Source organism: Pongo abelii, chromosome 16, assembly GCF_028885655.2.
Source record: "Pongo abelii isolate AG06213 chromosome 16, NHGRI_mPonAbe1-v2.0_pri, whole genome shotgun sequence".
Lineage (NCBI taxonomy): Eukaryota > Metazoa > Chordata > Mammalia > Primates > Hominidae > Pongo > Pongo abelii.
Window position 1 is genome coordinate 81,739,975 of NC_072001.2, and position 21,621 is coordinate 81,761,595.

The window sequence follows — 21,621 nt, forward strand, 5'->3', positions numbered from 1 at the left end:
ACTTGCCTGGGAGACTCAGAAAGAGAGGTGCAACCTGCACCACTGGGTAGTGGATCTGGCAACTTACTGAGACCACCTTGTTCTGGGGGGACAGGAATCAGGGAGCTGAGCAGAGTCCCAGATGTGCAAACAGAAGTTCATCTGCCAGAGAACCCAGAGGAGCAGGAGGCTGAAGCTGAGAGGGCGTTTCCCTTTCTTCTTAAGAAAATTGTTCAGAATTGATGAAAATAGCTGGGAAAGCATTCGTGGAAATGTTAATAGCAGGGGAAGTTAACCCAACTTGAATTCTCTGCCTTGAGTTAGGAGGGAAGACAGCATGCCAAGCAAACATGGATCTGGATTTCAGGGCAGAAGCATCCACAGATGCACAGCCCAGCTCCCAGGCCCAACAGTGGGACTCCGGTACAGCCCGAGGCTTTTGTAGAGAGGTCAGTGTTCTTGTCTGAGCCTCTAGTAACCCTGCGAGGTTTCAGTATGAGGAGCAGGAATTAAGATACTGAAACAAAAGGAAGAAATGGACTTGCATTTGTTGAGCCCACCATGTGCTAAATGCTTTATAGTCATTGACAAATTTAAACCTCATAACAATCTTTTAAATATGTAGTAAAGTCCCACTTGATAGCAGAGAAGACTGAGGCTCTGAGAGTTGTAGTAGAGTTGGGGCAGTCTGATTTGAGACCCCCTAAGGGACAAGGGAGGTGACATGGAAGGTCAGAGCCCCTCGGGCTTGTGCCTCTGTGACCCTTAGTGGCCGGGTGTCCCTGTCTGCACAGTGAGAGGGCTGGACTCATGATCTCATACAGATCTGGGCTGAATCCCACCTCTGTCATCGTAGGGCAGTGTGACCTTGGGCAAGTTAGTTATACTTCCCGTGCCTCATACGGTTTACCAGGGTTGATTGTCAACGACAAGAGCTGGCCTTTCTACTTCTTCCACCATCCATCTTCTTTATGGAGTTGCACAACTTGTCAGTCGAGGGCAGAGCCCAGGAGCCCACATCTTCCTCCCTTGTGGGCACCCAGGGCTTTGGCCAGTGGCACCCAGTGTGTGCTGTTCCCCAGAGGGTGAAGCAGCAGCCCTTTCAGACACGCGCTGGCAGGCACCATGGCTCCGGGATGCCAGCTGAGGCCTTCCGGCCGGCAGCTTCCTAAGTGGCCACAGATGTGGTGTGAGATCCCATAGCAAGCCAGCTGCTGATGAGAGGAAAACATCCTCCCCACTCCAGTGTCCTCTGCCTTCTCTCAGGGCTGTGCTTCATCCAAGGAGGATTTGAAGAGGATACTTGTGAAAAGCATGCACAGAAAAGGTTGGTATGCTGTCTTCGGGGGTATAATTACAGGAGATGTGTGGGGAGATTTTGCTGGCATTTCGTTTCCAGGAGGATGTTTTCCAGTGAAAAAATATAATGGCTTTGCCTTTACCAATATACTAAATATGAATGTCAGGCAAGTGTCTTGTTTCAAATAGGCAACATACACTCATGCCAAAGGGCACCCTATATAATCTAGATCTCCTTCCCAGTCTCCAACTACTAGAGACAAGCACCATGACTATTTCTTATGTGGCCTCTGGGACGTACTCTGTGCGTTTATTAAACATATTTTCCTGGACACTATTATGGTCACCTGCAATTCACTCCTCACCCTCTTCCTTCTCTTCTCTGTATCCTGGGAGGCTATGCCCTTACAGGCTATTATTTCCCAAAGTCCTGGGTCAGCTGATAGGTGTATTTGGTTTCTCAGCTCTTGTATCACTTACTGAACCAATTTCCTGAATTAAATGATCTCTGTGTGAAAAACCTTGAGTGGTTTCTGTTTTTCTATTTGGACTGAGTGTTTCCCTCTTTGTTAAACCTCTTGGTTCACTGAAAATCTTAACAAATTCACATATATCTTTTCTTTATTTTTCACCCAAATGGTGGCATGTTACAATTGGTATTATCTGTGTCTTCCTTTTTTCGCTCGCCGTTATGCCTTGGGAGTTTTGTTTTTTGTTGTTGTTGTTGTTGTTTTCATATCAGTATATAGAAAGGTGCCTCTTTTATTTTTAATGTTTACCCAGGATATGGTTTATTCAACCAGAACCCCATTGATCAACCTCTAGGGTGTTTCCAGGTTTTTGCTATTATAAAGAATTTCTGGTGAATATGTGAATATTCTTGTACATATGTCACTTCACCCACATGGAGGTTTAGCTGTAGGGTAAATACCTAGAAGTGGAAATGCTGAGTAGATACATTTATGGCGTTGATAGAGATTGCCAACTCATGGTCCCAAGAGCAATGTTTGAGTGGATGCAGGCCCAGCTGAGAGAATTTTGGGGGGCAGGACTGTGAGTATCCCGAGGGCAGGGACTGTGTTCTTTTGCTCACTAGTGCGTCCCCAGTGCCTCACCTGGTGGTGGGAGATTCTCAATAAATATCTGTTGAATGAAATTTAAACGTGGAGCGAGGCAATGGCCAAGGTCAGGTCAGCACCCTCCTGGCTCTGCCACTGACCGGCTGAATAGCCTTGAACCAAGTCCCTCAGAATCCATGATCTCAGAGCCCTCTCGAGCTCTGACTACCTGAAATTGAGGGCTTCCAAACCAGGCAGACCATCTGAATCATTGACAGAACTTTAAAAACGACAGACTCTGGACTGTGTTCAGGAATTTAGCTACAATAACTCTGCAGTAGAAGCCTTCAGTGGACTCTGTGAGCCACCACCCAGACCCTCCCATAGGAATGAATGACTTTCTCCCCAGCTACTGGGTGTGCTGCTGGCGGGAAGCCCTCAGCTAGCTGGCCGTCCTCTTTGAGAGGTGCCTCAGCTGGAGACAGCGGCCTTGCCCAAGGTCAGATCCCTTCCCTGAGGTAACTGCATCTAACGACTGATGAACGTGGGGCATAAAGGCCTGGCCCCCTCACCCCAACTTAGAGCAACTCTGAAGGAGCATCCCATCTTCAGAGCTCCCCGTAGGGTCAGCTGAGGCCTCTCTTGAGACTGTCCAATCCTGCTTTCCATACCTCCCTTCCACAAGTGTAGATCCTCACAACACTGACAAACCCTCGGAACTCTGAACTCTAAACTCCATCTCAGGGTCTGCTTCCCAGAGAGCCTGGCCTGTGACAGGGCCCTAGAATCTGTAATTTTAAAAAATGTTTTTCTTTTTTGTTTTTGAGACAGGTTCTCACTCTTACTCAGACTGGAGTGCAGTGGCATGGTCATAGCTCACCTCAAACTCCCGGTATCAAGAGATCCTCCCGCCTCAGCCTCCTGAGTAGCTGGGACTATTGGCATGTACTATCATGCCCCGCTAGTTTAAAGAAAAAAGAAATTGTAGAGATAGGGGTAGAGGCGTGTCTCTCTATGTTGCCCAGGCTGGTCCCATATTCCTGGGCTCAAATAATCTTCCCATCTCAGCCTCCCAGAGTGCTGGGATTACAGGCATGGGCCACCGTGCCCTACCTAGAAAGTGTATTTTCTTTTCTTTTTTTTCTTTTTTTTTTTTTGAGTGCAGTGGCACGATCTCAGCTCACCGCAACCTCTGCCTCCTGGGTTCAAGCAATTCTCCTGCCTCAGCCTCCAGAGTAGTTGGAATTACAGGCACCCGCCACCACACCTGGCTTATTTCTGTATTTTTAGTAAAGATGGGATTTCACCATGTTGGCCAGGCTGGTCTCGAACTCCTGAGCTCAGGTGATCTGCCTTCCTCGGCCTCCCAAAATGCTGGGATAACAGGCATGAGCCACTGTGCCCGCTGAAAGTGTATTTTAAACCAGACATTATCCTCCTAAGTGATATAACCCCTAGCCTCCCGCCTTCTGTAAAGTTACTTTGTATGCACAAGTTCTTCACATTTTTACTTTCTTGGTGCCATGGACCCCTGCTCAGAATAATGTTTTTAAATACATTTTTAAAAATACATACTGAGGCTGGGCATGGTGGCTCACACCTATAGTCCCAACAACTTGGGAGGCTGAGGCAGGAGGATCATTAAGCACAGGAGTTCCAGACCAGCCTGGGCAACAGAGTGAGACCCAGTCTCTACAAAATAATTTAAAAATTAGCCGGGCGTGGTAGCACATAACCATGGTCCCAGCTACTTGGGAGGCTGAGGTGGGAGGATCACCTGGGCCTGGGAGGTCAAGGCTCCAGTGAACCAAGATCGTACCACTGCACTCCAGCCTGGGTGACAGAATGAGACCCTTTCTCAAAAAAAAAAAAAAAACCCAAGCAAAAACAGAATTACAAAGGCAACCAATTATATTGAGATTTGGTTATCAAATTTTTTTTAAATTGGAAATAGAAATATATTAACCCATCAATTAAGATCCAGCAGTGGGCCAGGCACGGTGGCTTATGCCTGTAATCCCAGCACTTTGGGAATCTGAGACGGGCAGATCACTTGAGGTCAGGAGTTTGAGACCAGCCTGGCCAACATGGTGAAACTCCGTCTCTACTAAAAATACAAAAAAATTAGCTGGACATGGTGGCACGTGCCTGTAATCCCAGTTACTCAGGAGACTGAAGCAGGAGAATCGCTTGAACCAAGGAGGCAGAGGTTGCAGCGAGCTGAGATCATACCACTGCACTCCAGGTTGGGTGACAGAGAGAGATTCCATCTCAAAAAAAAAAAAAAAAAAAAAAAAAAAATCCAGCAGGGCAGTGTGTCTAATAACTACCATAATTTTGAAGTAGTGAAGAGCGTAAACCATATCTCAAGATACCTGTAGCCATTGTGATGTGATATGAAAATATCAGTGAATTCTGTGGGACAGAATGCCAAGTGCTGCTAAAACTGCTGGAACTCGTTGTCTGCATTCACAATGGAAGGAAATGTTGATATTCAGTTAGAGGGTAGGGAAAATAGAGATGTCCTTTTTTATTATGACTCATCCCAGTCCACAGACCTTCTGAATTCCGTCTGTGATCCCCTGCTCCACTGCATGCCCTCTCCAGTGGGTTCCTTGGTCTGGTGAGTGTTTTCATCATACATCTCCAGATGGGCTTTATCTCTTGCCAGCAAGGAGTGTAAGATTTTCCAGCAAAGGATGGGGGAGATGTCTGGGGCCCTTCGGTGGCAAAAGGCAGGGAACGCTGAGCCTAGGGCATTGCTGAGCTGCACGGCGGAACCCACGTGCCTGCCTTGGCCAACCCTAGGCTCCCAGTTAGAGCACCTTTTCAGTTACACCAAAACAAGGTGTCAAATTGTTTTCCAGGTCCTCTAAGGAGGTTGTCTCTTCCTCCTGTCAGTGTGGGTTGAGCTTTCTCTGCCTTTGATCCTGATGCTTCATGAAAAGCCAGAGGGCTTGTGTCCTGGTGGGACATCCCTCAGTCAGGACCCACAGCAAGGTTACAAGCCTGTTCAATTAGGGATAAAATCCATTCAAAGTACGTTAACTCCGTCACTTCTTTGAATAAGTAACTGTGGATCATCTGCTCCACAGCCTGCACTGTGGAAGCAGAAGCAGTCAGGCTGAGGGGGCGTGGCATCTGCTGAGTGTCTCAGAGGCAGGATTAGAAGAACGTGAGAACCCTGAGGAGGGCAGGCAGAGGTATGGGAAGTGGGTAGCTTTCTTAAAGAGGATCTTCCTGAAGTCTGGGCTGCTGACAGCCCAGATGAAAGCCTTGCCCACTAAAATGCATGTCCCATTCCTCACCCCAGGGCCACCTTGCCCTGAGTGATGTCAAGAAAGGGACACTTCTGCATCCAACCGCGTCACCCACTAGCCAGGTGATGGCAAATCATTCATGTCTTTAACTTCAGTTTTCACATCTCTAAAATGGGACAATGATATCAAGTTGACCAGCCTCATGGGGTTGTTGAGGCCATATTGGGGATGCTTTGAGAGTTTGTAAACCCTAAGATCTGGTGAAACGAGTTCACATATAGAGGGGAGGATGTGGATGCAGATGGGAAATGAGGGCTGCTGTGTTCAGATGCGCAGGTTGTTCACTGTTCAAGGGAGTCTGGCTTTCCTACTCCACTTGCCAGATATCCCAGCTCCTACCCCACTTGCCAAGCCATTCACCCTGGCACGGGGCTGTGGAAGGCAGGACTTTTTCCACTGCACATAGTGTCCCTGTTCGCCCTTGCAAACCCAGGCCACATTCAGGCGCAGGGAGAAAAATGAACCTTCTGCCTGTTTTCTGACGGGCTTTTGTGGAGTTCTTAGATCATAATTACTTAATGGAGACATAATGCAGCAATCTTAACTAGTTTCTATTATCTATGAAAATAAACAGTAGATAGGTGTTTTTTTTTTCATTTTAATAACTTAATACAACAGTAAATAAAGCTGCAGCCTAGAAGGCAGACTGCTATTGAAGAGAGGTGGCGGTGACCTGACTGTGTGACAGGGAGACATTCATGTTGGCTTTACAGACCACCCACAGGCAGCTGCATCATCCAGAGCTGCCTCTAAATTATCCCTCTTGTCTCCTGGAATTCCAATTTTATTGCTGTTTTCAGTATAAGACCCCTAGTTTTGGAGGTTTGCAAAACCTCCACTTGCTCTCTCTGATCCCCTACACTGAGAACACAGTGGGTCCTCCATGGCTCCAAGTGATGTGGAGTGGTCGGGGAGTGGTCAGCTCTCAGCAGGGGGTGATGCCTTGGATCCTGAGGCTGCAGAGAAGGGTAACTCTGGTAGGCTGAATAATGCCTCCCCAAATGTCCACCCGTTAATCTCCAGAAAGCGTGACTGTTACCTTAGGTGGCAAAAGGGACTTTGAAGGTGCAATTAGATTAAGGATCTTGAGATGAAGAGATTATCTTGGTTTATCTGGGTGAGCCCAGTGTGATCACAGGGTCCTTATAAGAAGGAGAGGGAGGAGATCAAAGTGGGTGGCTGGAGAAGGCCATGTGACCACGGAAGCAGAGACTGGAGTGATGTAGCCATGAGCCAAAGAACACTGGCAGCCACCGGGAGCTGGAAGAGGCAAGGAACAGACTCTCCCTTGGATCCTGCAGAAAAAAACAGCCTTGGCCACACCCTGATTTTAGCCTGGTAAGGCTTATTTCAGACTTCTGAACTCCAGAAATGTAAGATAATACATCTGTGTTGCAAGCTACTAAGTATATGGCCATTTGTTACAGCAGCCAAGGAAACAAATACAGTGATACACCTGGTATTGTATACCATGGCCTCTCATGATCCAAAAGGCCCAATGTGAAGCTGGTATGATTTCAGGAACACCCAGAGTACCGGTACACCAAATCTTCATCCCTGTGTCTGAAGTTCCATCATCAGAGCTAACAATAACAAAGGCTTTTTTTTTTTTTTTTTTTTTTTTGAGATGGAGTATCACCATGTTGCCTTGGCTAGAGTGCAGTGGCTATTCTCAAACACAATCATATCGTGCCACAGACTTGAACTCCTGGCTCAAGTAATCATCCCGCCGCAGCCTCCCAAGTAACTAGGATTAGAGGTGCATGCACTGTGCCAGGCAATAATGGCAAACATTTAACGAGTGCTTGTTTGTGATAACAAAAAAGCCTAGTAAAGGCTGTTGCCCTTTAGTAGAGAGGTTCTCAGCTCTGACTATTAATTAGAATTCTCTAAGAGTACTAAAAAAAACAGGCAGCAAAGTCCCATCCAGAAGTTTCTGGATCAGAATCCCAGAGGTAGAACCTGGGTTTCTGTATCTATCTTCGTTTTTTGAGAAAGGGTCTTCTTCTGTCACCCAGGCTGTAGTGCAGTGGCATGATCGTGGTTCACTGCGGCCTTAACCTCCCAGGCTCAAGCAATCCTCCTGCTTTGGCCTCCTGAGTACCTGGGACCACAGGTGTGTGCCACCATGCCTGGCTAATTTTTTTATTTTTATTTTCTGTAGAGACAGGTTTTTGCCATGTTGCCCAGGCTGATCTCAAACTCCTGGGCTCAAGTGATCTGCCTGCTTTGGCCTCCCAAAATGCTGGGATTCTATATCATTTAAGTGCCCCACAGATGATTTTAATGTGCCCAAAGTTGTGTCAAAGCATAATTTTCAAAAATTTAAAAGACATAACCCTTATACAAACATACAGTGAACACAAGTGAAAGATTTTTTTAACTCATGAATGAGGGAACCCAGCAGAATGGCAAAGCTGGTTCAAAGGAAGATATTAGAAATTGAAGTATGGTCAGTGAAAAAAGAATGCTGGCTACTTAAGATGGCTAAGTAAGAATGCTGGTTACTTAAGATAGCTAAGTAACATACAAAACTGGTTAATGTCCTTCAGGACAACCAAATCATAACCTTCAGGGTGATTCTTTCTGAACTATATAAAAAGTAATTGCAACCTCAATTTTCTACAGATAACATCAATTTTTACAAAGTCTGGGCACTAATTCAGACATACTCTAAGGAGACTTTTAAAGGGCACGTAATACTCCTTTTGCTTTATTTCCTAGTTTTGGATAATTTCTCTGCATTAGGGCAAGTGGTGGTCCCTGTTAAAATGCAGGTTCTCCTGGATCAGAAATGCTTCCTACTGATTTTAGGAGTCCATTCATGCCTTTATTAGTCCGATAGACATTCCTAGAGCACCTACTGAGCACATGGCCCTCGGGGGCTATGGTGATGAAAAGGACACTGCTGCTGCCCTCACATGTGGTACCTAGGAGAAGGGCACAGACACAAATAATCCACACATGAGCCAGCAGGTCTGTACAAAGTGAAGTGCCCTGGGATTTAACAGAGGAGGAAAAAAAAATCTATGGAAGGGGAAGGTGCCAGTGGACCTGGGCTTAAAAGGATGGTCTTTCTTTCCTTTTTTTTTTTTTTTTTTTTTTTGAGATAGCATCTCACTCTGTTGCCCAGGCTGGAGTGCAGTGGCGCAATCTCAGTTCACTACAACCTCCACCTCCTGGGTTCAAGCAATTCTTCTGCTTCAGCCTCCTGAGTAGTTGGGATTACAGGTGCACACCACCAAACATGGCTAATTTTTGTGTTTTTAGTAGAGACAGAGTTTTGCCATGTTGGCTGGGCTGGTCTCAAACTCCTGACCTCAAGTCATCCGCCTGCCTCAGCCTCCCAAAGTGCTGGGATTACAGGTGTGAGCCACCATGCCTGTCCAGGATGGTAAGATTTCAATACAATGTGGGAATGAAAAGCACTCTAGCGGGGAAGGCATGGGCAAAGCCTCGGAGGCAGGAAAGCAGCAAACATGTTTAGAGAAATGGTGAGCAGCCTAACTTGATGATGCAAAGAGCTTGCTTAGCGAGAGAATGAGGTAGGACAAATAGTCAAAAATGGGATCCCAGAATAGTTTGAATGCCAAGCTAAGGGATCTGGACTTTATCCAGTTGAAAACCAACAACTATTGCTGGTTTGGGGACACAGAGGGGCATGTTTAGCTTGTGGAAAAGGGACTGGATGGGCCCACAGGGCATGGAGGGAAGAGTCCCCATGCCCCATGACAAGAGCTTTGAACATCTCTGGGTGCAACCTGACTTTCATTTGGATCCTGCCTTTCTCTCACCTGAATAGAAGCCCTTCAGGTTTATCCCCTTGGAAATGCACTGCAAGTTTTAAGACCAGCAGAGGCAGGGGTGGAGAAGGGCCTGTGCCATGTTGCCTTAGGGTGTTTGGGAAGAGAGGCCCCCTTCCTCTCAGGCTTCCAAGTGCTGGACCAGGTCCCAGAGAGGCCATCGCCCTATCAGGCCTTCTCCCTCTCCCTCATGTAGGAGGCACTGCTTTGCCAGCCCCGCTCCTCAGACACTCCTAGCCAAGCCATCCTGGGGCAGAGCGTGGGATCTGAGAATGCCAATCTTGGAGTCAGGTCAAACAGAGTTCAATTTTTTCTTTTTTTGAGACACAGTCTTGGTATATTGCCCAGGCTGGAGGGCAGTGGCGCGATCTTGGCTCACTGCAACCTCTGCCTCCCAGGTTCAAGCAATTCTCCTGCCTCACCCGCCCGAGTAGCTGGGATTACAGGCATGCACCACCACACCCAGCTAATTTTTGTATTTTTAGTGGAGACAGGGTTTCACCATATTGGCCAGGCTGGTCTCGAACTCCTGACCTCAAGTGATCCCCCCAACCTTGGGCTCCCAAAGTGCTGGGATTACAGGCATGAGCCACCATACCCAGCCCAGAATTCAAATTTTGTCTCCAGCACTTAATTTTATTTTTTATTTTTTGGAGACAGGGTCTTGCTCTGTCACCCAGGCTGCAGTGCAGTGGTGCACACTCCTGGGCTCAAGCAATCCTCCTGCCTCAGCCTCCTATAGCTGGGACTATAGGCAGATGCCATCACACCTGTGTGTATGTGTGTGTGTGTATATATGTATATATATATATTTTAGAGATGGGATCTCACTATTTTGCCCAGGCTAGTCTCAAACTCCTGGGTTCAAGTGGTCTTCCCACCTCAGTCTCCCAAAATGTTGGAATTACAGATGTGAGCCACCATGCCCGACCTCTGCACTTTCTTGCCATGTAACTCAGCAGCCTGAGCCTCCAATTTCTCAGATGTAAAACAGAGATAATAATAGTGCCTCCCTCCTCATGTTGACACGGGAGCACGTGCAGTAATGCCTGAGAACACCAACACTAAGCCTGGCCCACAGTGTGTGCGCAGGCATGGGGCTGGGGGTGTCAGCAATAAGCCCCACCTGCTTTTTGGAAGCTTTTTTGCCTTGGTAGATTTTGGAGAGGAAGAAATCTTGGGAAGAAGGACACCTGGGTTTTGGTCTTTTGGCAGGGAAGGAATCCAGTGTTTCACCTTGGGCAAGTCCCTGCCCTTGGGGGGACTTCAACTTCCTCCTTTGTGAAATGTTGAGGCATAGGTGGGTGATGTGGGCTAGGCAGAAGATCTGTGGGCCTTTCCAGCCCCAGGGTTCATTTTATTCATGTCTGCATGCCTCTGTGCCCTCAGTGAGTGTTTACTGAGCCCCTACTATTGTCAGGCCTTGTGCTGGGCAATGGGACACAGCCAAGAACAAGGAGGACACCATCTTTACCCACGAGGGCCAAGGCTACCTCCCAGGTCCCACTATGCTCTCATTTTCAGAGCCACTGGGAAGGCCTGGTGTGGGCACCTTATGCGGGTTCTCAGGGAATGAGCATTCAACTCGGTGCCAGGCCAGCACCAGATGCTGAGGCTGCACAGTGTCCTGCCCTTGAGGGCACACAGTTGGGTGGGGAGGGGGGTACACAGTTGTATGGGAATGTGGAGGAGAGAACCACACCTCCATTTGGATGGGTCAGGAAAGACTTCACAGAACAGAGCCCTGTAATGGGTGGTTTTCCAGTATAAGAGGGAGAGGGCGTTCCAGGCAGAAGTAACAGCAGACACAGGGCCTGGAGGTGTTCCCTGCACGGGAGGAGCTGGAGACTGGTAAATAGAGAGGTAGGCGGAGAACCCTGAATGGCCCATGCTGTGGAATTTGGACTTTATCCTGCAGACTGTGAGGATAGAGATATTTAAGAAGGGGTGTCAGGTGACCCTATTTACACTAGAGGATGGTCACTCTGGCTGAAGTGTGGAGGATGGGTTGGCTGAGGCAGGAATAGAGGCAGGGCAGCTGGTGCCCACACAGGAGAAACGAGAGGAACACAGGGGGCCCTGGTGGCAGCAGGAATGGGAGGAGGGATCGTGTGAGGTGGAAGGCCAGGGCTTGGTGGTGGGTTGGATATGGGCCAGGGGAGTCTGAGACGCCTCCAGGATGCTGGCTAGAGCACAGGGAGGCTGGTGGTGCTGGTCACTGAGGTAGGGAAGAGGAAGTGGAGCAGGGCCGGGCAGAGGCCTGGAGATGACATGGATGTTTGCAACAGGGAATCTCAGGAGGAGAGGCCCTGCAGGCATCTGGCTACCTGGGCCTGAAGAGGAGCAGGGGAGATGAGTTTTGTGGGAGTTGACAGCGGCCAGGTGAGAAGGGAACACAGGCATAAAGGACTGAGTGCAGGGAGGCCATTTGAATGAGAAAACAGAGGACTAAGGCAGAACTCCAAGGGCCACCACCGCTTTAAAAATCTATTTTCTTGGCTGGGTGCAGTGGCTCATGCCTGCAATCACAGCACTTTGGAAGGCCGAGGTGGGCGGATCTCTTGAGGTCAGGAGTTTGAGACCAGCCTGGCCAACATGGTGAAACCCCATCTCCACTAAAAATACAAAAATTAGCTGGGTGTGGTGGCGCTCACCTGTAATTCCAGCTACTCAAGAGGATGAGGTGGGAGGATCGCTTGAACCCAGGAGGCAAAAGCTGAATTGAGCCAAGATCCTGCCACTGCCCTCAAGCCTGGGCAACAGAGCAAGACTCCATAATAATAATAACAATAATAATAATAATAATAATAATATGTTTTCTTCTGATTGTTCTGATTGTAAGAGTAATATATGCTCATTGCAAAAAATTGTGTCCAGCTTTTTGGCATCACTCCTTGTTGGCAAAGATATTGTTTATTCATTCAATACACTCATTTTTTCATTTTTATTTATTTTTTATTATACTTTAAGTTCTAGGGTACGTGTGCACCACGTGCAGGTTTGTTGCACATGTATACATGTGCCATGTTGGTTTGCTGTACCCATTAACTCATCATTTACATTAGGTATATCTCCTAATGCTATCCCTCCCCGCTCCCCCTACCCCATGACAGGCCCCGGTGTGTGATGTTCCCCTTCCTGGGTCCATGTGTTCTCATTGTTCAATTCCCACCTATAAGTGAGAACATGCAGTGTTTGGTTTTCTCTCCTTGCGATAGTTTGCTCAGAATGATGGTTTCCAGCTTCATCCATGTCCCTACAAAGACATGAACTCATCCTTTTTTATGGCTGCATAGTATTCCATGATGTATATGTGCCACATTTTCTTAATCCAGTCATCATTGGTGGACATTTGGGTTGGTTCCAAGTCTTTGCTATTGTGAATAGTGCTGCAGTAAACATACATGTGCATGTGTTTTTATAGCAGCATGATTTATAATCCTTTGGGTATATACCCAGGAACGGGATGGCTGGGTCAAATGGTATTTCTAGTTCTAGATCCTTGAGGAATCGCCACACTGTCTTCCACAATGGTTGAACTAGTTTACAGTCCCACCAACAGTGCAAAAGTGTTCCTATTTCCCCACATCCTCTCCAGCACCTATTGTTTCCTGACTTTTTAATGATCGCCATTCTAACTGGTGTGAGATGGTATCTCATTGTGGTTTTGATTTGCATTTCTCTGATGGCCAGTGATGATGAACATTTTTTCATGTGTCTGTGGGCTGCATAAATATCTTCTTTTGAGAAGTGTCTGTTCATATCCTTTGCCCACTTTTTGATGGGGTTCTTTGGTTTTTTCTTGTAAATTTGTTTAAGTTCTTTGTAGATTCTGGATATTAGCACTTTGTCAGATGTGTAGATTGTAAAAATTTTCTCCCATTCTGTAGGTTGCCTGTTCACTCTGATGGTAGTTTCTTTTGCTGTGCAGAAGCTCTTTAGTTTAACTATATTCCATTTGTCAATTTTGGCTTTTGTTGCCATTGCTTTTGGTGTTTTAGTTATGAAGTCCTTGCCCAGGCCTATGTATGTCCTGAATGGTATTGCCTAGGTTTTCTTCTAGGGTTTTTATGGTTTTAGTTCTAACATTTAAGTCTTTAATCCATCTTGAATTAATTTTTGTATAAGGTGTAACGAAAGGATCCAGTTTCAGCTTTCTACATATGGCTAGCCAGTTTTCCCAGAACCATTTATTAAATAGGGAATCCTTTCCCCATTTCTTGTTTTTGTCAGGTTTGTCAAAGATCAGATGGTTGTAGATGTGTGGTATTATTTCTGAGGGCTCTGTTCTGTTCCATTGGTCTATATCTCTGTTTTGGTAGCAGTATCATGCTGTTATGGTTACTGTAGCCTTGTAGTATGGTTTGAAGTCAGGTAGCATGATGCCTCCAGCCTTGTTCTTTTGGCTTAGGATTGTCTTGGCAATTCAGACTCTTTTTTTGGTTCCATATGAACTTTAAAGTAGTTTTTTCCAATTCTGTGAAGAAAGTCATTGGTAGCTTGATGGGGATGGCACTGAATCTATAAATTACCTTGGGCAGTATGGCCATTTTCACGATACTGATTCTTCCTATCCACGAGCATGGAATGTTCTTCCATTTGTTTGTGTCCTCTTTTATTTCGTTGAGCAGTGGTTTGTAGTTCTCCTTGAAGAGGTCTTTCACATCCTTTGTAAGTTGGATTCCTAGGTATTTTATTCTCTTTGAAGCAATTGTGAATGGGAGTTCACTCATGATTTGGCTCTCTGTTTGTCTGTTATTGGTGTATAGGAATGCTTGTGATTTTTACACATTGATTTTGTATCCCGAGACTTTGCTGAAGCTGCTTATCAGCTTCAGGAGATTTTGGGCTGAGACGATGGGGTTTTCTAAATGTACAATCATGTCATCTGCAAACAGGGACAATTTGACTTCCTCTTTTCCTAATTGAATACCCTTTGTTTCTTTCTCCTGATTGATTGCCCTGGCCAGAATTTCCGACACTATGTTGAATAGGAGTGGTGAGAGAGGGCATCCCTGTCTTGTGCCAGTTTTCAAAGGGAATGCTTCCAGTTTTTGCCGATTCACTATGATATTGGCTGTGGGTTTGTCATAAATAGCTCTTATTATTTTGAGATATGTCCCATCAAAACCTAGTTTATTGAGAGTTTTTAGCATGAAGGGCTGTTGAATTTTGTCGAAGGCCTTTTCTGCATCTATCGAGATAATCATGTGGTTTTTGTGTTTGGTTCTGTTTATATGCTGGATTACGTTTATTGATTTGCGTATGTTGAACCAGCCTTGCATCCCAGGGATGAAGCCAACTTGATCATGGTGGATAAGCTTTTTGATGTGTTGCTGGATTTAGTTTGCCAGTATTTTATTGAGGATTTTTGCATCGATGTTCATTAGGGATATTGGTCTAAAATTCTCTTTTTTTGTTGTGTCTCTGCCAGGCTTTGGTATCAGGATGATGCTGGCTTCATAAAATGAGTTAGGGAGGATTCCCTCTTTTTCTATTGATTGGAATAGTTTCAGAAGGAATGGTACCAGCTTCTCTTTATACCTCTGGTAGAATTCAGCTGTGAATCCATCTGGTCCTGGACTTTTTTTGGTTGGTAGGCTCTTAATTATTGCCTCAATTTCAGAGCCTGTTATTGGTCTATTTAGGGATTCAACTTCTTCCTGGTTTAGTCTTGGGAGGGTGTATGTGTCGAGGAATTTATCCATTTCTTCTAGATTTTCTAGTTTATTTGTGTAGAGGTGTTTATAGTATTCTCTGATGGTAGTTTGTATTTCTGTAGGATCAGTGGTGATATCCCCTTTATCATTTTTTATTGCATCTATTTGATTCTTCTCTCTTTTCTTCTTTATTAGTCTTGCTAGCAGTCTATCAATTTTGTTGATCTTTTCAAAAAACCGGCTCCTGGATTCATTGATTTTTTGAAGGGTTTTTTTGTGTCTCTATCTCCTTCAGTTCTGCTCTGATCTTAGTTATTTCTTGCCTTCTGCTAGCTTTTGAATGTGTTTGCTCTTGCTTCTCTAGTTCTATTAATTGTGATGTTAGGGTGTTAATTTTGGATCTTTCCTGCTTTCTCTTGTGGGCATTTAGTGCTATAAATTTCCCTCTACACACTACTTTAAATATGTCCCAGAGATTCTGGTATGTTGTGTCTTTGTTCTCATTGGTTTCAAAGAACATCTTTATTTATGCCTTCATTTTGTTATGTACCCAGTAGTCATTCAGGAGCAGGTTGTTCAGTTTCCATGTAGTTGAGTGGTTTTGAGTGAGTTTCTTAATCCTGAGCTCTAGTTTGATTGCACTGTGGTCTGAGAGACAGTTCTTTATAATTTCTGTTCTTTTATATTTGCTGAGGAGTGCTTTACTTCCAATTATGTGGTCAATTTTGGAATAAGTGTGATGTAGTGCTGAGAAGAATGTATATTCTGTTGATTTGGGGTGGAGAGTTCTGTAGATGTCTATTAGGTCCACTTGGTGCAGAGCTGAGTTCAATTCCTGGATATCCTTGTTAACTTTCTGTCTCGTTGATCTGTCTAATGTTGACAGTGGGGTGTTAAAGTCTCCCATTATCATTATGTGGGAGTCTAAGTCTCTTTGTAGGTTTCTAAGGGCTTGCTTTATGAATCTGGGTGCTCCTGTATTGGGTGCATATATATTTAGGATAGTTAGCTCTTCTTGTTAAATTGATCCCTTTACCATTATGTAATGGCCTTCTTTGTCTCTTCTGATCTTTGTTGGTTTAAAGTCTGTTTTATCAGAGACTAGGATTGCAACCCCTGCTTTTTCTTTGTTTTCCATTTGCTTGGTAGATCTTCCTCCATCCCTTTATTTTGAGCCTATGTGCGTCCCTGCATGTGAGATGGGTCTCCTGAATACAGCACACTGATGGGTCTTGACTCTTTATCCAATTTGCCAGTCTGTGTCTCTTAATTGGAGCATTTAGCCCATTTACATTTAAGGTTAATATTGTTATGTGTGAATTTGATCCTGTCATTATGATGTTAGCTGGTTATTTTGCTCATTAGTTGATGCAGTTTCTTCCTAGCATCGATGGTCTTTACAATTTGGCATGTTTTTACAGTGGCTGGTACCAGTTGTTCGTTTCCATGTTTAGTGCTTCCTTCAGGAGCTCTTGTAAGGCAGGCCTCCTGGTGACAAAATCTCTCAGCATTTGTTTGTCTGTAAAGGATTTTATTTCTCCACTTATGAAGCTTAGTTTGGCTGGATATGAAATTCTGGGTTGAAAATTCTTTTCTTTAAGAATGTTGAATATTGGCTCCTACTCTCTTCTGGCTTGTAGAGTTTCTGCCGAGAGATCCGCTGTTAGTCTGATGGGCTTCCCTTTGTGGGTAACCCGACCTTTCTCTCTGGCTGCACTTAACATTTTTTCCTTCATTTCAACTTTGCTGAATCTGACAATTATGTGTCTTGGAGTTGCTCTTATCTTTGTGGTGTTCTCTGTATTTCCTGAATTTGAATGTTGGCCTGCCTTGCTAGGTTGGGGAAGTACTCCTGGATAATATCCTGAAGAATGTTTTCCAACTTGGTTCCATTCTCCCCGTCACTTTCAGGTACACCAATCAGACGTAGATTTGGTTTTTTCACGTAGTCCCATATTTCTTGGAGGCTTTATTCATTTCTTTTTACTCTTTTTTCTCTAAACTTCTCTTCTCACGTCATTTCATTCATTTGATCTTCAATCACTGATACCCTTTCTTCCACTTGATCAAATTGGCTACTGAAGTTCGTGCATGCATCATGTAGTTTTCGTGCCGTGGTTTTCAGCTCCATCAGGTCATGTAAAATCTTCTCTACGCTGTTTATTCTAGTTAGCCATTCATCTAATCTTTTTTCAAGGTTTTTAGCTTCTTTGCGATGGGTTTGAACATCCTCCTTTAGCTCAGAGAAGTTTGTTATTACCGATCATCTGAAGCCTTTTTCTCTCTACTGGTCGAAATCATTCTCCATCCAGCTTTGTTCCGTTGCTGGCAAGGAGCTGTGTTCCTTTGGAGGAGGAGAGGCACTCTGATTTTTAGAATTTTCAGCTTTTCTGCTCTGGTTTCTCCCCATCTTTGTGGTTTTATCTACCTTTGGTCTTTGATGGTGGTGACGTACAGATGGGGTTTTGGTGTGGGTGTCCTTTCTGTTTGTTAGTTTTCCTTCTAACAGTCAGGACCCTCAGCTACAGGTCTGTTGGAGTTTGCTGGAGGTCCACTCTAGACCCTGTTTGCTGGGTATCACCAGCGCAGGCTGCAGAACAGCAAATATTGCAGAATGGCAAATGTTGCTGCCTGATTCTTCCTCTGGAAGCTTTGTCTCAGAGGGGCTCCCAGCTGTATGAGGTGTCAGTCAGCCCCTACTGGGAGGTGTCTCCCAGTTAGGCTACTTGGGGGTCAGGGACCCACTTGGGGAGGCAGTCTGTCTGTTCTCCGATCTCAAACTGCATGCTAGGAGAACCACTACTCTCTTCAAAGTTGTCAGACAGGGATGTTTAAATCTGCAGTAGTTTCTGCTGCCTTTTTTTCAGCTATGCCCTGCCCCCAGAGGTGGAGTCTACAGAGGCAGGCAGGCCTCCTTGAGCTGTGGTGGGCTCCAACCAGTTCAAGCTTCCCAGCCACTTTGTTTACCTACTCAAGCCTCAGCAATGGTGGACGCCCCTCCCCCAGCCTCGCTGCCGCCTTGCATTTCGATCTCAGACTGCCGTGCTAGCAGTGAGCGAGGTTCCGTGGGCGTGGGAACCTCTAAGCCAGGCACGGGATATGATCTCCTGGTGTGCCGTTTGCTAAGACCGTTGGAAAAGCGCAGTATTAGGGTGGGAGTGTCCTGATTTTCCAGGTACCATCTGTCATGGCTTCCCTTGGCTAGGAAAGGGAATGCCCCAATCCCTTGCACTTCCCGGGTGAGGGGATGCCCTGCCCTGCTTCGGCTCACACTCGGTGCGCTGCACCCACTGTCCTGCACCCACTGTCCGACAAGCCCTAGTGAGATGAACCCGGTACCTCAGTTGGAAATGCAGAAATCACCTGTCTTCTGCATCGCTCACACTGGGAGCTGTAGACTGGAGCTGTTCCTATTTGGCTATCCTTTTTTTTTTTTTTAATTTTTATTTTATCTTTAGAGATGAGGTCTCGCTTTGTTGCCCAGGCTAGTCTCGAACTCCTGGGCTCAAGCAACCCTCCCACCCTGGCCTCCCAAAGTGCTGGGACTACAGGAGTGAGGCTGAGTGGCAGGATGGCTTGAACCCAGGAGGTAGAGGCTGCACTAAGCTGTGATTGTGCCACTACACTCCAGCCTGGGCAACAGAGTGAGGTTTTGTCTCAAAAAAAATAATAAAGAAAAAAAAAGAAAATCCACCGAACTTCACCATTACTGTGACATCTGAGGCTGGAGAAAATGATGAAACTGTCCAGACTACCCTCAAGTTTACAGACAAGGAGAAATACCCAAATAAAGCTTGCCTTTATGAAGTATTCTCAGAAAATCTAGAAGATAAAGTCTCAGACATTTAAAAATTCTTAGCATTACAGGCTGAAGAAAATCTTGGTATGGTGATGATCTTTAGTGACAGCTGTGCAAGAAAAATTAAATGAAATAGATCAGATTAAAGAAAACTAGAAGAGAAGAAAAAAAAGAAACAAAAAATCCAAATAAGTTGAAAAGCAATTATTCCATGGTATTCCTGTTATAATTGAGAATGTCTTAAACTGGAAGGCCGAGTTTGCTGCAGAAGGCTTGGAAATTAAAAAGAAATGGATGGAAGAAGAACAAGCAGGAAAAAATAAATTAAGTGGGAAACAGCTACTTGAAACAGATCCAAATCTTGACACATCTGATATCCAGTTCTTGGAGGATACTGGAAACAATGTGGAGGTAATTGAGTCTTTGTTCCAGGAAATGTATGACCTGGAGCTGGGGGATGAGGAGGATGATCCAGACTCCAAACTTGCTGACCCAGAGAGTGACTCCACTGACCAGAGGACTGTCCCCATCTGTAGAGAAGCTCAACTGCCACAGCATCCTGGCTATGCTCAGAGGGTTTTGATTTTCCTTTCCTTTTCTCCAAGAAGAAATAATTATAAGGAGAATTTTTTTTTTTTTTTTTTTTTGAGACAGGGTCTCGCTCTGTCACCGAGGCTGGAGTGCAGTGGTGTGATCATAGTTCACTGCAGCCTCAACTTCCTGGGCTCATGTGAGCCTTCCAAGTAGCTGGGACTACAAGTGTGCACTACCACATCTGGTTAATATCTAAAATTCTTTGTAGAGACAAGGTCTGTCTATGGCTGGTCTTGAACTCCTGGTCTCAAGCAATCCTCTGACCTCAGCCTCCCAAAGTGCTGTTATTACAGGCATGAGCCACCACGCCAAGCTGAGAATACTCTTCTGATAGCTTTCATTGTTGAACTTAATAAACTGACTTAAAATTTCAAATCAGAGAAGAAGAAAGAATGTATGAAATGATCACTCTAGGGAATGGTAAGCAGATTTCCTAAGGCAGTTTGAGGTTCATTTGGCAGTGTTGAGTGCCTAGTTGAGGTTTAGGGTCATAAACTTGAAGTGTGGTAGTTGTGGGTGGAGCGTCTCTGGGAAGAAAAAGGCGGAAATACTTCCCTTCTAGTTGGGTTCCTCTGCATTTGGAGGCCTGCCTTGATTCTTCTTTGACTGAGAGGATCTTCAGCTGTGGTCCTTTGGCTCCTTGGATGCTTCTTGGTGGTGAGGGGCCACCAGGGAGTAGGGTAGCATGGGAATATAGGAATGGGACAGAGCTGGGACTACCAGGAATTCAGAAGAGCAGCTGGTAGCAACACATCAGATAGCTATGGGGAGAGATATTGGTGATGGGACAAGGGGATGGGTGAATCTGAGGTGTTGGCCTTGGATATTGGCATTGGGTTGGTGATGATGGAGTGGAGACAATATAATATTGGTATTGGACTGTTGTTGGCTTTGGGGTATTGAGGAGCCAAGGATTGTCATGGATGCTCAGAGCATGGGGCAACCCTGAGGGAGCCCAAGAAGGGCTGCCACCATGAGGGACAACTAAAATAAAGTGGTTGGAAAGATCAGTAGAATGAAGCTCAGCCAAATCTGTAGAGACAGAACAGATCAATGGCCAGCTAATTTTTTTAAAAAATTTCTTTTGTAGAGGCAAGGATCTCACCCCATTGCCCAGGCTGCTCTCAAACTCCTAGGCTTGAGCGATCCTCCTACCTCGGCTTTCCAAAGTGCTGGGATTACAGGCATGAGCTATTGCACCTGGCCAGGTGGATTTTCTGATAATACTTAGCACGACCTCGTCAAGTGAAGCACTACTGAAGGAGAATGTGGTATGATGAGAGTCCATTTGTATTTTGGAAGACTAGTTGTCAGCAGAGTTGGATCAAGGTGCAATCAAGCCAGCTAATGACACTTTCAGACTCCTCTTCACTCATCCCCTGAACATCCTTATAGCACGGACATACTGCTGGTTAGAGAACGTGAGCAGGACTGGAGCTATGCAGTGGTAGCTGAGAGACACCTGTCTGTGAAGGAGACAGGGTAGGTGGACTCCCTAGCCTTCAACTCACTGCTCTGCTCTTTGCCGTAATCTGTCATTGTAGCCCTCACTGCTGTCCGTGGATCGCCCAGACCCCCAGGCATCCTGCAGCAGCCGAGACTGTGGCTGCGCCAGGAGAGTGGGTAGCGGCCAGGTCAGGCCTCCATTCTCTTTTCTTGAAACTTCAATATCTTCTCCCTGCCCCAACACAGACACCCTTAACCGATGACCTCAGCATCTCCCCTGCCTATTCCACTATCGCACTGTATTTAAACCTACAGCCCCACCTTCCTTCCTGCCACATGAGATGAAATGTCTGTCCTGACTTCCGTCTCAGGTCAGCCGCACCTGGGCCTCTTTAAGGATCTCGCTTCTGCAGTTATCGCCTCTCCTTCCCACACTGTCCATCTCCCCTTCTCTGCAGGACCACTCTCATCCATGCATAAACAACCTCTTAGGAAACCTTAGCATGGCCCCACATTAACCCATTTCTCTTTTCCTTTTCCCAGCACATCTCCTAGGAGTTGTCTATATTTGGTGTCCCCACTCTTCTGTTTTACTGCCCATTCTTTCCTCACCCCATTGTGGCATTTTGAATAGGTGCTTGTAACATAGTACAAAAGAAGCAC

General features: G+C 45.7%; 1 pseudogene; it reads left to right on the forward strand.

Annotated features, from left to right (window-relative positions):
- The first annotated feature begins 6,539 nt into the window (after window positions 1-6,539).
- LOC100457997 (RWD domain-containing protein 1-like) lies at window positions 6,540-21,139 on the forward strand (annotated as a pseudogene).
- The last annotated feature ends 482 nt before the right edge of the window (window positions 21,140-21,621 follow it).